We start from the raw sequence: 14,973 nt of genomic DNA on the forward strand, positions 1-14,973 counted from the left end.
AAGTGGAAGATTACAAAGGGGTGCAGGAAGCACCGGGAAGAGGAAGGACAGGTCCAGGAAGGCGCAAGTGTGCACAGCCAAGTGGAAGATAGCCAAGGGGTGCAGGAAGCACCTGGAAGCGGAAACAATAGAAGAGAAGCAAATACGGAGGGGGCCAAAGATCAGAGTGGCCACGCTTAGGATGAGCCAAGAACCTAGTATTTTTGAAAGTCTCTGAAATTACCCCACCAGAAGGTTGTGTGTGAAAGGAACTGTAAATAAGAGAAAGGCACATCTTGACAAGTTGAAATTTTGTGTTTCAAACTGGACTCATGTTTGGGAATTGAAAGGGCCTGTCTGAGCTTAGGGAAGGGAACCCCAAGAGGCCTAACTAAGGTGAATACATAATTGACAATTTGAACTTTTTGTCTAAAACTGAAGGAGAGCCTGAGCTTCTGGAAGGGAACCCTAAGAGGCCTAACTAAAACTGATCTTGTGTTTGAGACTGAAGGGGCATGCGCTAGGGGAAGGGAACCATAAGAGGCCTAACATAGGTGAACTTTTATTTGGTGAAGCAAAGAGGCATAAGCTTCATAAGCTTGAGGAAGGAAACCCTGAGAAGTCTGGAGGAAACTGTTATATTTTTGTTTGATTTGAAACTTGGAAGGAGTGCAGCTTGGGCAAGGGAATCCACAGGAACTAAAGACATTGGGAATTGGTGCACACAATATAAGAACTTTGTGGTGAAGAGCTGATGATCAACTTATTTTTGATTGTGCTAAACATTGAGGGGATACTAACCAAGCCACACCTGGTGGGAAGACCAACGGAAACCAGCCTTGGCATATATTTCTTTTTGAATCACTATTTTTCCTTTAAAGAGACTTCCTACCAAATTGTATCAGAGAGTGAGTGCAAGCATAGGTTTAGACAGAGGGATTTTGGTTTTGGACTTTCGGACATAGACGACCCTTTGAAACGTCAGTTGAGGGAACCATCCCTTTAGAGTTAGAGCCAGTTAGGTTTTACACCACCCCAGCATTGTAGTAAATAAAGGTTTGGAAACTATAACACTTGAGTATGTGTTTCTCTTGATACCAAGCCTGCCTCACAATTACAAATTAGCACCAAAAGCTAGGTTTTTAATGAATAGCTTATGCAAGAAAGATTTACAGAATAATGTGTGGAATGAGCAGGTTCTTGCTGATATAGAGCCTTACGGTCAACGTTTTTGAGACATGGTTGCTAACTGCCCTGGCTGGAAACCTACCAATATAATTGAGAATAATATCCCAGCTGAAACTTGGAGGGAGCATTTTTCAAATGTATATTTGAAAGGAACATTAAGATTCAGCGTGTGGAAATTCTGAGGCAGTAATGAGGACTAAGGCATAGAAGAGTCCTGGCCTGATAACATTAGTTCAGACTGTTATACATTTCTGTTTCTTGGGTTTCACTATTGAATAGTATGTTTAATTTAATGATAAAACAAAACCACTTTCCTGACGCATGACAAAGGTGATAATTTTTCCAGTTTTCAAAAAGGAAAATCTAGTAATAATGTTTACAGTCCCATTTCCCTTTTTGAATTTATTTTTCTTTTAAAATATTTGCTAAGGCACTGAAAAAAGGTTGTTAATTGAGAGAACTAAACAATGTGCTAGGACCTGTGCAGTTAGGCTTCTTGGAAGGGGATGGGCCCCAACAACAGTTGCCTCCATTGTTTTTGTTAATTGCAAAATCACTTTTTACTAAACACAAACAAATTGACTCTTCGACAGCATTCGACTAAATATATTAGGGAAACTATGCAAAACCCTCAATAGGTTAGGGGTTACATCTGAAATCTTACACGTTTTGATTTATTTGCATTTAAATGTGTATTTGTATTGCATTTAAATAGTGCTTTACGCAAAAGCAATTTTCAAGTAAAAATAAAATGCTACAAAATATGTTGCGTCAAATTAGATTTCCAGGAGCTTAGTAAACCAACGAATAGTTATCCTGAAATGTTAACTCCAGTAAAGGGCAGACAATCTTATTTGGCTTGGTTTCCCTTTGTATACCTTTGAAGTGGAATTATGTCTGAATTCTTTACATCTCAATTTGAATACTGCAAATTATAATTAACTAATTTATTAGAAAAACAGTGCTTACCCTTTTTACACCTATGATCAAGAAACAGTAAAGCATTTGTTGTTCTGCCTTAAATATGGTCGTTTTAATGTGAGAAACCTGGGGGTCATCTTGCTCTTACTCACCTCTTCTCAGGTGGCCAGGGAAAGGCCTTCGCTTTTGGGTCCTGACCTTGGGGGTGGAGAAGCGAGGGGTGATCACCTTGGTGAAGGATCCTTGGAGATTGAGAGTGGGAATCCCACAGGCGAGACATGGTATTCCCCTTTCCCTATTGACGACCAACCTACCCCTCCCCAAACCCTTATGGGCTATTGTAGAACCTATACCCTCTTTGTTTCACATTGTACCTTTGATATTTGGTAGTAGTGGGACAAGAAAGATGCCTGCAGAGTACTTGCAAGGTCAGGCATGTCCCTTAAATGAGGGTCAGGCAAATCCAATTAGCAATAAACACCTGCAACCTGTCAAGTCATTGTAGGTGTATAAAGAAAGACCAGTGGAAGAGAAGAAAGAGGAGCAACAAGGAGGCCTGTGCAGGCGAGAACAGAGGACTCTTCCCGCAAGGAGGCAACCATGGAGGGACCTGAGGAGGAGCGAGGACACCGGCTAACATCCCGAGGACCTGTGAAGGCCAAGGCGAGTTGGGCTGTGGGGAAGCCTCTCTGGCGGAGATTGAGCAGCTGGGGCTGCAAAGTAGCAGAAGAGACTATCTGGGTCTTCGCAGAAGCAACGAAGTTGCCGGAATATGCGGCATCCCATCCGGTGTGCGAGCAGGGCTCACTGAGGTTAGAGTGCCAGCCGGAGAAAGGGAAAGGAAGCCGTATGAGCTGCCGGAGCGGGACACCAAAGACCGGTGAGTGTCCGGGAAACCCACTCAAAAGCCGGGGCGCTCCGGGCGGACTGCGCATGAATATCAATGCACTGTATGAATGAAAGTATCAACCCAAGCTGAATTATGCACATTAAATACGGAACTGAATGAAAGTTTGAAACCAAAGCTGCACTATGCCTATTGAATAGCAAACTGAATGAACGTTTGAAGCCACGCGAAGCTATGCATATTGAATATCAAATTGACTGTAAAACCAGGCGTCCTTAACTGGTCCCGCGAGGAGACCTCGTAATGAGGCGGTAGTGTTAAACAGGGCCGGCAGCTCTACCGGCCCTGTTGACCCCCTACTGCCAGGGTCTTAATGACCCCCATAGATTAGTAAAGACTGCTGTGCCATCTGTTATATAAGTTGCAATCTAGGTCAGCAGCAAAGCTATGTCTTGGAAAAGAGCAAAGGTAATGTTTTTTTGGTAATTTTAACAAGCCTCTTTTGGTGACTTTGTTTTTATTGTACCATATCCAGGGATGTTTGCACTTTATTAGATAGGTTCTGATAAAGCCAAGTTAAAGTAAAATGTTTGCACTTTGTAGGAGGATTTGTCTTATTGGGGTACATTTGGGATTTGGCTGTATTTTTCTTACCGTAATATTTTGGTGGTAAATTGGTGGTAAACTGTCCTTACATTTAGAGATAGTTTGTTATTACTCTATTTGGGTGATTATATATTGTTATCTTGTGTTGGTGGTAATTTTAGTGGTATCTTACTTTGTGGTATTTTCAGAATTACCTTATTTTCGTGGTATAGTGGTGAGCATGGTTTTTTATACTACAACCCCATCATACAAAAAACATTTCCTCTCTATTAGAATGTCTTTTAGTCGCCTGTAGAGAACCCCCAGGCCCATCACACTTCAGAGAACCCAATGAGTTTATTCAGAACGCCACCTATGGTTTGTGGCTGATATTACTGGCTTATGTACATCCCGTAATCTGTGTCTCATCTGACACTGTCTTCTTTTTCAGCATGCAAAGAAGGAATCACTCACAACACTTACACACACCTTCCTACCTTGCAGGTGTTTATTCACTTTTCCTTGCTTGCTATTTTAGCTACAGTTGTAAATTGGTAAATGCTTTACCGCTTTGGTATAAACATCAAACCCCTATGATTCCCCTGTGTAGAAATTATCCACAGATGCATGAATGACACCAAAATCCCAGCCTTTGTTTTTTTTAACACTCTGTATTATTATAGCAATTATAAACAGCAATACATCTTACCACATGATATCACAGCATCACCTACAATATATAAAAGAGAACAGAACAAACGAGCATAGTGCAAGAAAAAAACAAATTTGATTTTAAGCACTTTAAACGTAGAGAGAAATAAACATGCAGTACTTTTCTTTTTTTTTAACTCCCTGCACTGCCAATAAATTGTATCAACTCACATTCATCATTCTATTTTCCTCACTTGGCACTAACCAAGGCCAGTGAAGTCTGAAATTCTCGTACGTCCTTGCCGCTTTGCAGACCCAGTGCCAAACTCCTTTGCATGTGTGGGGAGCTGCCAGGTGTTTAAGTTCGTAGCTAGTACTCACTCCCACATGGAGTTCATCAGATGTAGCACCGTCTGTCCCTCTGTCCCAGCACAATCTCAATCCTTCCCCCTGATCATTCCTTAAAAAAACTCTAGGTCAGCCCTCTGTCGACGTGGATCATCCACCTACAATCCCTACCAATCAGAATAAAAGAATGTGCCTTGTACCAGCCCTCGTTTTTCAAGACAATGAAGATTTCAGCTGTAAAGCAACTGTTTCGGTTTCCCTTTCCTGCTGGTGCATATTTCTGCTCTGCACAAGAAAAAAAAAGTTCACATAAACTGAGTGTGCATCTCTTCATGGAAAATAAAGTGAATTTCAAACTGTGCATGTAAAAACATAGAATGCATTTCATTGTGCACAAAAACTGAATTATAATGTTATAGGTTGAAATGAGTAAATTGGTAATACAGTTAGTACAAGCTTAATTAGTTATGTATTTCTAATGCAGTTTGCACACATGAAAACATCCAATTTATAAAAATGTGCACCTCTTCATTCTAAAGTGACAGCACACTGTGCTAGAACGTTTTGTTTTGTTACTAAATGTTCTGAAAAAATTGTCTGCTGGCTGTTACTGAAAATGGCTGCATTTAGATATTGGATACTGCCCACAGACTAATTGCTTTTAAAAATAATGCCTACAGTTTGAAAAACTGGGCCTGGCTGAATTTACATGCTGCATATTACACACTGGCAGTAAAATCCCCATATATATATCCTTACATATCCTCCTTTTTCCGACAATTCTAGCTAACAAACCCATAATTGGAGGAAACCTGAATTCTTTTTTTTTTTTAATGTATGCGCATTGGGATAGCTCTCATTTCCCATTGTTGCAAGTAGTATAATCAACATCCTCATCTTTATAGACAAAATAACCAGCCATCCACCCATCACCAACACTGCCAAACACAACCTAAAGTGTGTTCCACCCAGGTTCCCCAGTTAAACATATCTACCTCCATTACACCCAGACTACTAATTCTTCAAAGAGGTGCTGACCAACCACTTATTTATAACCAGTTTAGCTTATGATAATTCCTCACTACCCGAATTGCTAATAATCACTTCACAGCCCCCTGATACCACCTGGGTCAGGTTTCAAACCACAGATAGCATCTGCAGCATCAGGAACAAATGGTTTACCTGGACACATGTAATTCTGTTCTTTAAACCTTATAAATTTGTCCAGATTTGGGATCAAGTAAACCTCAGGCACCCATGACTGAAATGCCACCACCTCTGTAGTTTTGATTTGTATGTATTTCCCATCTTGCCAAAATCCCACATTATGCACCTATTTAGTTTGATAAATAAGTTCAGGAGCTATATATGGACCACACAACAAGAATCCAATTTCCATTCTTTCCAAATTCACATATAGGGGCATTGCACTGCCCATTTCAAATGCAATCTTAACCTGCATTACTTCTATTTCTCTTTGAGTGATTCTCGCCGTCATCTGATGAATAATTTCCTGTGAAACAAAGTATAACGGTATATGTCCTTGAATTAATTGGGAAATTGCAGTTTAAACCTCTCTCATATAATTTGTTAACAACCTATCAAGAGGATTTACTATATTCATAATATCACTTAACACCCGGTCATGTTTAATCATCACATTTGTGCAGTGTTGCAGAATTTCAGTCTGCTCATTTAGCAGAATAACATTTTCATTGACAAATTTTACTTGCTCATCCAATCCACCTCTAATTCCATCCAGAGCCTTTGGATCATGTTCAGATCATAAGTCAATTGTTGTGCCTTGGTGCTCAACGTCCCTACTGAAATTGCATTAGCTGTAGACATTGTAGTACCTATTACAGCCCTGATAATAGACATCACCAGAGAGACCACAAGCAATACTGCCCCTCTCCCCTCCTTTTCTTTATATCCGCTGAATTCACAAAGGTCTTTTCTAATTGCATCACAATGTCTCTTATTGCCTGCTTAGCGTCCTCTTTTCTCAATTCTAGCCAATCTCCGGTCTGATCAGCCGTAAATACAGTTTTGTTAATAAATCTCTCAATCAAATTGTCAGGGATTATGGGTACATACACATTTTGATAAATTAAACACCTGTTGCCCATAATAAACCCAGGGGCTTCCTCCACTGCAATACCAGATGCTGGTAGGGGCTCAATAATAACTTGTGCTCCTGTGGCTTTAAGGCCCACCACAATCAGTGTAATCATCTTCCATGTTGCCCTTGCAATTGTCATTGTTATTCGTCCTGCAGACTTGGTCTTCACCCCCACCCGGGGCTTTCCTGGGACCTCCTCCCGTGGACTCCAGGAATCCGTCATCTCTCGCGTCCTCCGGTCCTGTGACCTCTGACCCCTGCCAAGATATCAGTTAATCGTTTCTAAATCAAATAGAACAGAAACAGATTAAATACATAGCACTATACCAATTTTACCCTTTCTACTACCTTGCGAAAAACAAAAATGTGGCCCAAAACATTATGATCCTTTACTTCCGAATACCTTTAACTAAGCACATGTTAGAGAGAAAACAATAATATTTAGATTTCACATTATTATGCATCACAACAATTTTCATGCAAAATACTTTACCACATTCTACCATAATAAGTTAACCTGATTCAGCACATTCCATCAATGCATAGTACCACACTTATTCCAAATGTGGCACTTACATTTGCATTTATCTCCACACTAAACAATATATCTGGTTTCTCATGGCGTGAGACCTATACCACCCTGTCATTAGGTTACATGCATTATGAAATAGCCAAATGCATCTTTCATTTCCATGTAATCAGTACATTTAACCTGTTTCTACCTGTTCAAGTCTCCTGACTTCATGTTTCGGATGACGGGGCTTAATTTGGTTAACATGAACAAACTGTTTTGTTACCATTTCAACCTCTGTTTTTTATATTTTATAGACTACCTGGGATACCTTATCCACTATTTCAAATGGACCTTGCCATGCCGCAAAAATTTTTATTTTTTTATTTTTACCTTGCCCGAAAGGAAACTTATATACCTGATCACCTATTCTATACTCTTTCACGGATGTCTTTTTATCATAGTATGACTTTGCACTATCAGCAGCTCTTTATAAACTTTGCTGCACGAATACAAATGCATGTTGTAAATGCTTCCTCAGTTCTTCCACATATTCGTGAACTGTAGATGCGCTCACAAGTGTCTGTTCATGCGTCCTGTATAATAAATGTTGTGGCAGTACCATTTTCCTTCCTGTCAACACCTCATGAGGACTGATACCTTTCACTTTAGCAGGAGTCAATCTAATGGCCATCAATACTAAAGGTAATTGCAAATCCCAACTAGAACCTGCCTCCGCTCCAAACTTCTTTAGTATCTCCACGACAGATCTGTTGCAACGTTCAATATTCCCAGAAGAGGCGGGCCGATATGCAATATGCAATTTCATTTTTACCCCCAATATCTGCCACACCTTGATCATTAAGGTGCTCGTGAAATGACTTCCTGTGTCTGACTCTATTCTCTGTGGTAACCCAAATCTTGAAATTATGTGATTTACCAGCAATGTAGCTGGTGTTTGCGCACTACAATCTGGTGCAGGAATACATTCTCCCCATTTTGACATTAAACATTCCAAAGTCAAAAGATAACGGTTTCCCCTACTCGATCTCTTTACAGGCCCTACATACTCGATTTGTAAATCTGACCATGGAAGAGTTAAACCTCTTTTTGCTAATGGAGCTCTATGCATTGGTGAAGCAGGTTTAAATTGTGCACAAACGAGATACACCCAGGTATATAATTCCACATCTTGGGACATGTGTGGCCAGTAAGCATAATCTTTCAGTATCTCTAAAGTTTTTTGTGAACCTCTGTGACCTGCAGTTATCGCATCATGTGCATGGTGTAACATTAGCCCTCTGATTGAAAGAGGTACCGCCCACTGTATCTGCCCTGTTATGGATTCCCTGATCATCAGACCATCCTGTATTTTAATTAGTTTTTTGTTATTTAATAACACTCTCAAGTCTTCTTTTCCTGTACAATCATTTTCAGTTAAAGGATTTTGTTCGGCGTCCATCAAATAATTATAATAGACCCCCAATACTGGGTCATCTTTTTGTGCCTTAATCAGATCCTGATCTGGTGTATCATAACTCCATTGCACTATGGGTTGTTAATCTTCTTTTGGAGCTTTAGAGCGTGTAAATGCATCTATTTGTATTTCACTAATTAAGTGTCCAATGGGCAACAATTCTCCCATAATGGCCATAATCTTGGACAATTGATCTGCTTTATCGTTTTCCTCGTTATACTCTCCTTGTCTTTTCAAATGTCCACAAATGTACCTCCAGTATACTGTTAAATCATTCTCTGACACTAATTTGTCTATAGCTTGTATCATTTTCCCATGTTTGAGGGGCTTTTTGTTTTATGTGAGCATGCCTCTCACTTTCCAGCCAGGCATATATACTACAAAGCTATTTCGTGCATAATCAGAATCAGTCACCAGGACAATTTCACTGAATTGGTTATCAACTGCAGAAGTTATTGCTTTATAAATGGCTGCTAACTCTGCTACCTGGCTTCTCCTAGCCCCAATTCTCATTCCTATACTAGGAATCTCCTCACATCTCAACCAGACATTTCCTATCCCTGACACCAACTGTTTATTGCTGTCATTTTCAATGACACAATTAGCAATTCCTTGCATGTATTTTCATCAAAAGCTTTGTGTGGTGATTGTTCAAACTCCTGCATACTGGACTCTACCTCTACTGAATCTGATACACATTCAGCTGCACAGTCATGTAGATCTGCCAACCCCTTGAGCAATTGGGCTATTTTTATTCTGCCCATATCTCACTTCTACAGGAAAGCCCTGCAATGCCAATGTCCATGAAGTAATTCTGGACTGTGCTAGATTGCCTGATCTAATCGTTTTACTCTGTAAAAACTGCAATGATTGATGATTTGTCTCAATGATCACCTTCTCCCCTCGGACAATGGGACGAAAATGTTGCAATGCCCATACAGTGGTCAGAAGAGCCTTTTCACATTCACTGAATTTAATTTCAACCTGAGAAAATGCCTTACTCGCATAAGCAATAGTTTTATGGTTCAAATTATGTTTTTGAGATAACATTGCTGACATACACTGCTCAGTGAATCCTATTTCTATAAAGACATCTTTGTTCTTAATGGGATAGGCCAAGCATGGTGCCTTTACGAGGCATTCTTTAAATTTAGCAACTATCTCACATTGCTCCTTTTCCTATTGCCAGGGTGTATACAGCTTCAATAGTTTAGTCAATGGTTGAGTGATTTCAGCATAATTTTCAATACATTTCCTGTTATATCTCGTCATTCCTAATAAACGTTTTAAACCTTTCATGTTTCTAGGATCTTTGCATTTCTGTATGGCCTCCACCTTTTTCTTTTGTGGATTTAACCCATGTACAGTTACTTCATGGCCTAGGAAATTCACCTTTTTCTTGCACCATTTGGCTTTCTGTAAAGATACTTTGGCACCCACCTTTTGCAATTAGTTAAGTACATGTCTAATTTCATCAAAATGACTTTTTAAGGTTTCATTTTTTATCAGGACATCATCTACATAGACTATGGTCCCTCTTTCCGCTGCGTCTGGCATAGCTTTTCTCAAAAATATGCCAAATTCGCTCCCACTATTGACATACCCAAATGGTGTTCTGGACCAAGTGTATTGCGTTTTATCAAATGAAAATGCAAGTAAATTCTGAATGTCTTCCGCCTATGGCACACACCAGTACCCAGATGTAAGATCTAATTTGGTTAATACCTTTGACCCATGCACTTGAGCAAGGCCTCTTTTATTTAATTCCCTCAGGTCTGCAAACAGACGCCATTGCCCATTGGCTTTAATACACCGAAAATGGGAGTGTTGGAGGTACTATGAATATGTCTGATAATTCCCCTAGACTCCAAGTTTTTAATTATCTCTGCCAATGACTCTAAGCATGCCAGTGGAAATCGATATTGTTGCACAAATACTGGATTTCTACCACACCCCTCTTGTAATGTGGCAACATGTAAATCAGTTAGGCTGCAATCATATGCGTCTTTGGCAAAAACTTCCTTAAAATCCATAAATATGTTTCTCAATTCATTCTTATCCTCTTCGCTATCACAGACATCTGCTAATACAATCTGCTCCTCTAACTATTTTGAAAATTCAGGGAAATCCTCCAATGGAGGAACCTCTGTGCTTTCTTCCAACTGTGTGGCTGTATCTCTCTGCAAAGCTACCACTTTTAAATATTTTGGCATATCAGCCTCCATTTTAATGGGCTGATTTCCTGTTTCATTTTCATTTAAGTCAAATACTATATAATTCTCCTGGTGACAACATACTGTCTCATCGGAATCATAAGGGTATACAGATTAAATTTTGAACATCCCTTTGGGTTGAGAATCCAGGTACTCTGGCAACACACCCTCTGCATCTACATATCTCTCAGGGATATTTCCAATCACCATATTATTGAAATATTCAGTATAATATGATTTTTGTCTAGCAAGGAATTCTCTTCTAAATGAATATCTAAATGAATATCTTGACATCCTCTATTAGAGCGGTGCCGTTGTGTTGCAGGCTTGACGTACCTTGCGAGCGAACATATTTTCAACAGCTCGTCCCGGAATAAGAACGGGAGAGTTGTGAATTGCTGACTGCACTCTTTCCGAGACCCTTGAGTCCATGAAAAATAACATTGGAGGATTGATCCTTCCCTCCAAAATGTTGTTTCCTGCAGACAAACAGCTACTGTAGGACCAAACTATTCCCATATCCCCGGCTATGCAGTCCAGACGTGTTGGGACATCGCATATTGGTACAGCTGGTATTCCTGTTCTTCATATCAGGAACTTTCAGCTGTCTTTTCCTTTCTCTCTCTTCATTTGTGAAGAGTGTAATTGTTGTTCTCCTGATGAAGGCGTAACTCAATTAAAGTTAAATACGCCGAAACCGGTTGAGAAACCAGTGATGAGGTCAACCTTAGACATCGATGTGACCCGTCCTAAACTGATGACCACTTGAGCAATTTGTTGTGGCCTTTCGTATATATTCATTATATATCTCTCTCTTTTTAATGAAGACAATAAGTAATCAATTGTTATGACTTTTTTAGGATAAAGTTTTAACTTACATGTATTATTGTGGTATATGTATAAATGGTTAATGGACGCCTGTGTATGAATGAGATTAATTATATGTGAAATTATGTGTTCTTAAATTCTTTCCTGCGATGTAAAACTGTTGAGTGCTATGAGTAATTCTCGATTAAAATTTGATATTCAAATAATGGATCAGGTTTAATTAAATTTCTTGATTCCCTTGCTTCCAAAATTGTATCCTCTGGATTTCTTCTTTCCGTAGTTAGTAATCCTCTATTATCCACCATGAATTTGACGGACCCCTCTCCAATATCTACCAATGGGGTATATTCATAATCCAGCCCCTGCTGTTTCATGGATTCATTCAAGCACACAAATGCATCAGAATCCTTCATTTGCTGTCCATTCTTGCGCTTTAGTGTTATAGCAGGAATAGTAATATCCTTCTTCACCTGTAGTTCAATTGCATTTGGCACCAATTGTACACAATGATAAGCCTTTCTTTTGTCTTCAAGTTCGGGTGCGGGCCCGCCTAGCTGGGGCCATATTTTTTGGTTAAGGAAATCTAACACCATGCACATCCTGTGCATGATATCATTGCCCATATAAAAATCATTTTGTGTTCCACTCACTATCCACACATTGTGGTAGATGTTTTTTTGTCCAACATTAATCTTTAGCATGCACCTTCCTGCAATTCGATTTTCAAAATCTGGATTGTCCAAACCAGAGATGTATTGGTTTCTAATTCTTAATTTCGGGATCTCCTCCCTTTCCATCATTCTCTGCAGTAGTTTCTCATTAATAAAACTGCTTTCCTGTTCAAGCGCCAAAGTGGCTTTTATAATTTTAGAATGGCCATTTATACCAATATGAATCCATGGCTGCTCATCTTCCATATGTATTTCGGCAAGGGTGGTGATGTGTTTTTATGTGTCTGCTTTAGGGATGGGGTTCTGTTTGCACTTCTTCTCTTTTAAATAGAAGCGCAATGTGTGTTCATCTATTTCAGTTAGCCATTTCTTCCTAGGATCCAAATAAATCTGCACAGATTGTTTTTCTTTTTCACTTTGCATTTTGTCCTGACACATCAAAATAACGGTGAGACTAGGCACACAGCTATTTTGGAGGTACACCTCCACTGCATCATTCGATTTTTCAACAGTATGGCATTCATTTACACTTCTGTTTTGTAACTTTATTTTCTTAGACCTTAATGGTTTTTTTGGTTAAATACCACAGAACCCCATTTACCCCATCAATGAGAGGAGACAATCTTTTCAGGCAATCTGTTCCCATCAAGAATGGAATTTCACAAATAGATGTCAATACTTCCTGTTTCATTCTGTGTTTTCCTTATGTCAACTTCAGTGACACCTTCGATAGGCACCTCCGTGCCGCTAAAGTTATGTACTGGGCCTTCACTCTTTCTCACTTTGATCTGATTCTGTAGAGATCTCCCTTCATTGATACTTTTTACCAATTCTTTGGAAATAATTGTGGCCTGTGCACCTGTGTCAACCATTGCAAATTTATTGCATTTCTCTTCCACAGTAATGGGAGCATAATATCTGTCTTCAAATTCCTCTAATACACACAAAAAGTGTGAATTTTTAGTGATTTCAGAATTCACTTTTCTCAGAGCCTTCTCACTCTTGGCTAAGCACATCGATAAATGAAAGGACATTTTTCCCTCCTTTCTGTCCATTTCCATTTGAGCCTTCCCTATCTCCTCATGTTCAGAGGTCATTTGGAGTGTGGCCACTGTTCACCCTTCCATCCGGGGATCATCAGAGTTCACACTGCAATTCTCCAACTGAATATGCGTATAAACATCACCTGATAATTTGTCATTTCTAATTCTGCGCTTTTGTGGGTATTTGGCATGATACCAGTCTTTTTAATTTCTTTAAAAATCTGTGGCTCAAAGAACTCTTCAGGTGATTGAGCTGTACCCTCCTTTTTAGTACTTATTCTTCCTGCCTGTATTTTATTAGCATCTTGATTGTCTAGGGAGGGTGTTCTAACATTCACATCTACTCCCTCATCAATTATTTTATCCGTGCATGAGTTGTCCTTTTTAAATCTGTCTCTTTGCTCCTTTGGAATTTCATGTTCTTCTCGTTTTCCTTTTTCATTTGTACAAATTTCCAACGTTTGATTCAACGCCAGGTTAAACCAAACCTCTTTTTTAGATGCGTTTGCAATTTTTGCCTCATGTTCAGTTGCAGGTATTCTAGTTTTTTTAAAAACAATAAACAGCTCAGGGTCATTATGCAAAACCGGATCAGCGGAATCTGTCTTTATATGATTGCAGTTGACATGAATATTTAGTCACTTATTATCAGAAGCCACCAGGTCACTTCTTTGACCTTTTGCCCCTTCATTTGATGACTGTTTTTGAGCTGTAGAGAGTTTTCCGGTGTCCAGTTAAAGGTGCGAATGAAAAAGATTTGAATGCAATAGGTTCGGGTACATAGGATCGAAAACAAAAGGTTTGATTTTTTTTATTATATATTTATTGTTGGGTTTCCATATAGGTCAAAAAAGTGGTTTTTACCACAAAAACAGGGGTTGGGGTTGGGTGGGGGGCCCCCCAAAAAAAAAAAATTGTAAACAAAAAAATTCATTTTTCGAACCTTTTGTTTTCGGTCCTTTTGTTTTGAACCTATTGTATTTCGAAACTTTTCATTCTCACCTTTAACCTAGAACCAAGTTTTCCTATTTGTTCAGCTAACATTTTTACTTGGGCCTCGAGACACTGGAATCTTTCAATTTCTCTAGAATCTTCTCTTTGCGGCCTATGGCGATATTGGTTGTTCTACCCCTGGTTAAATCTATTTTGGTATCTCTCAGGAGAGTGATTCCTATTTGAATTGTTTCTGAACTCTTGATTCATGTGAGGGGGGGAGCAGGGTGTACCTATTCTTTGGTTGTAATCCCCTGGTGGCAGTGATTGATTGTATTGACATGGAGCATAGGTCATATTCTGCCTTGTATCCTGTCTCTCATTTTGTGAGTACTGTCCCCTATGCTAATTCTCATTTTCAGTAAATTGATCCACATACCATGGTCTGTCCTGGTTACCATATATAATGGTGTTGGGGTCAAATCTGTTCTGTGTCCCCAATGTCTGATAGGGACTATTACTTCTTTGATCTTGATTTTGTCTCCGATTATTGTTCATGCCTGACATATTGGGTCGATATCCTGCCCGGGGTCTGTCTCCTAACTACCTAGGGCTAATGTAACTCTCCCTATTACTAGAATCATGTGACTGAAACA

Source organism: Ambystoma mexicanum, chromosome 14, assembly GCF_040938575.1.
Source record: "Ambystoma mexicanum isolate Mex_15411 chromosome 14, UKY_AmexF1_1, whole genome shotgun sequence".
Taxonomy (NCBI): domain Eukaryota; kingdom Metazoa; phylum Chordata; class Amphibia; order Caudata; family Ambystomatidae; genus Ambystoma; species Ambystoma mexicanum.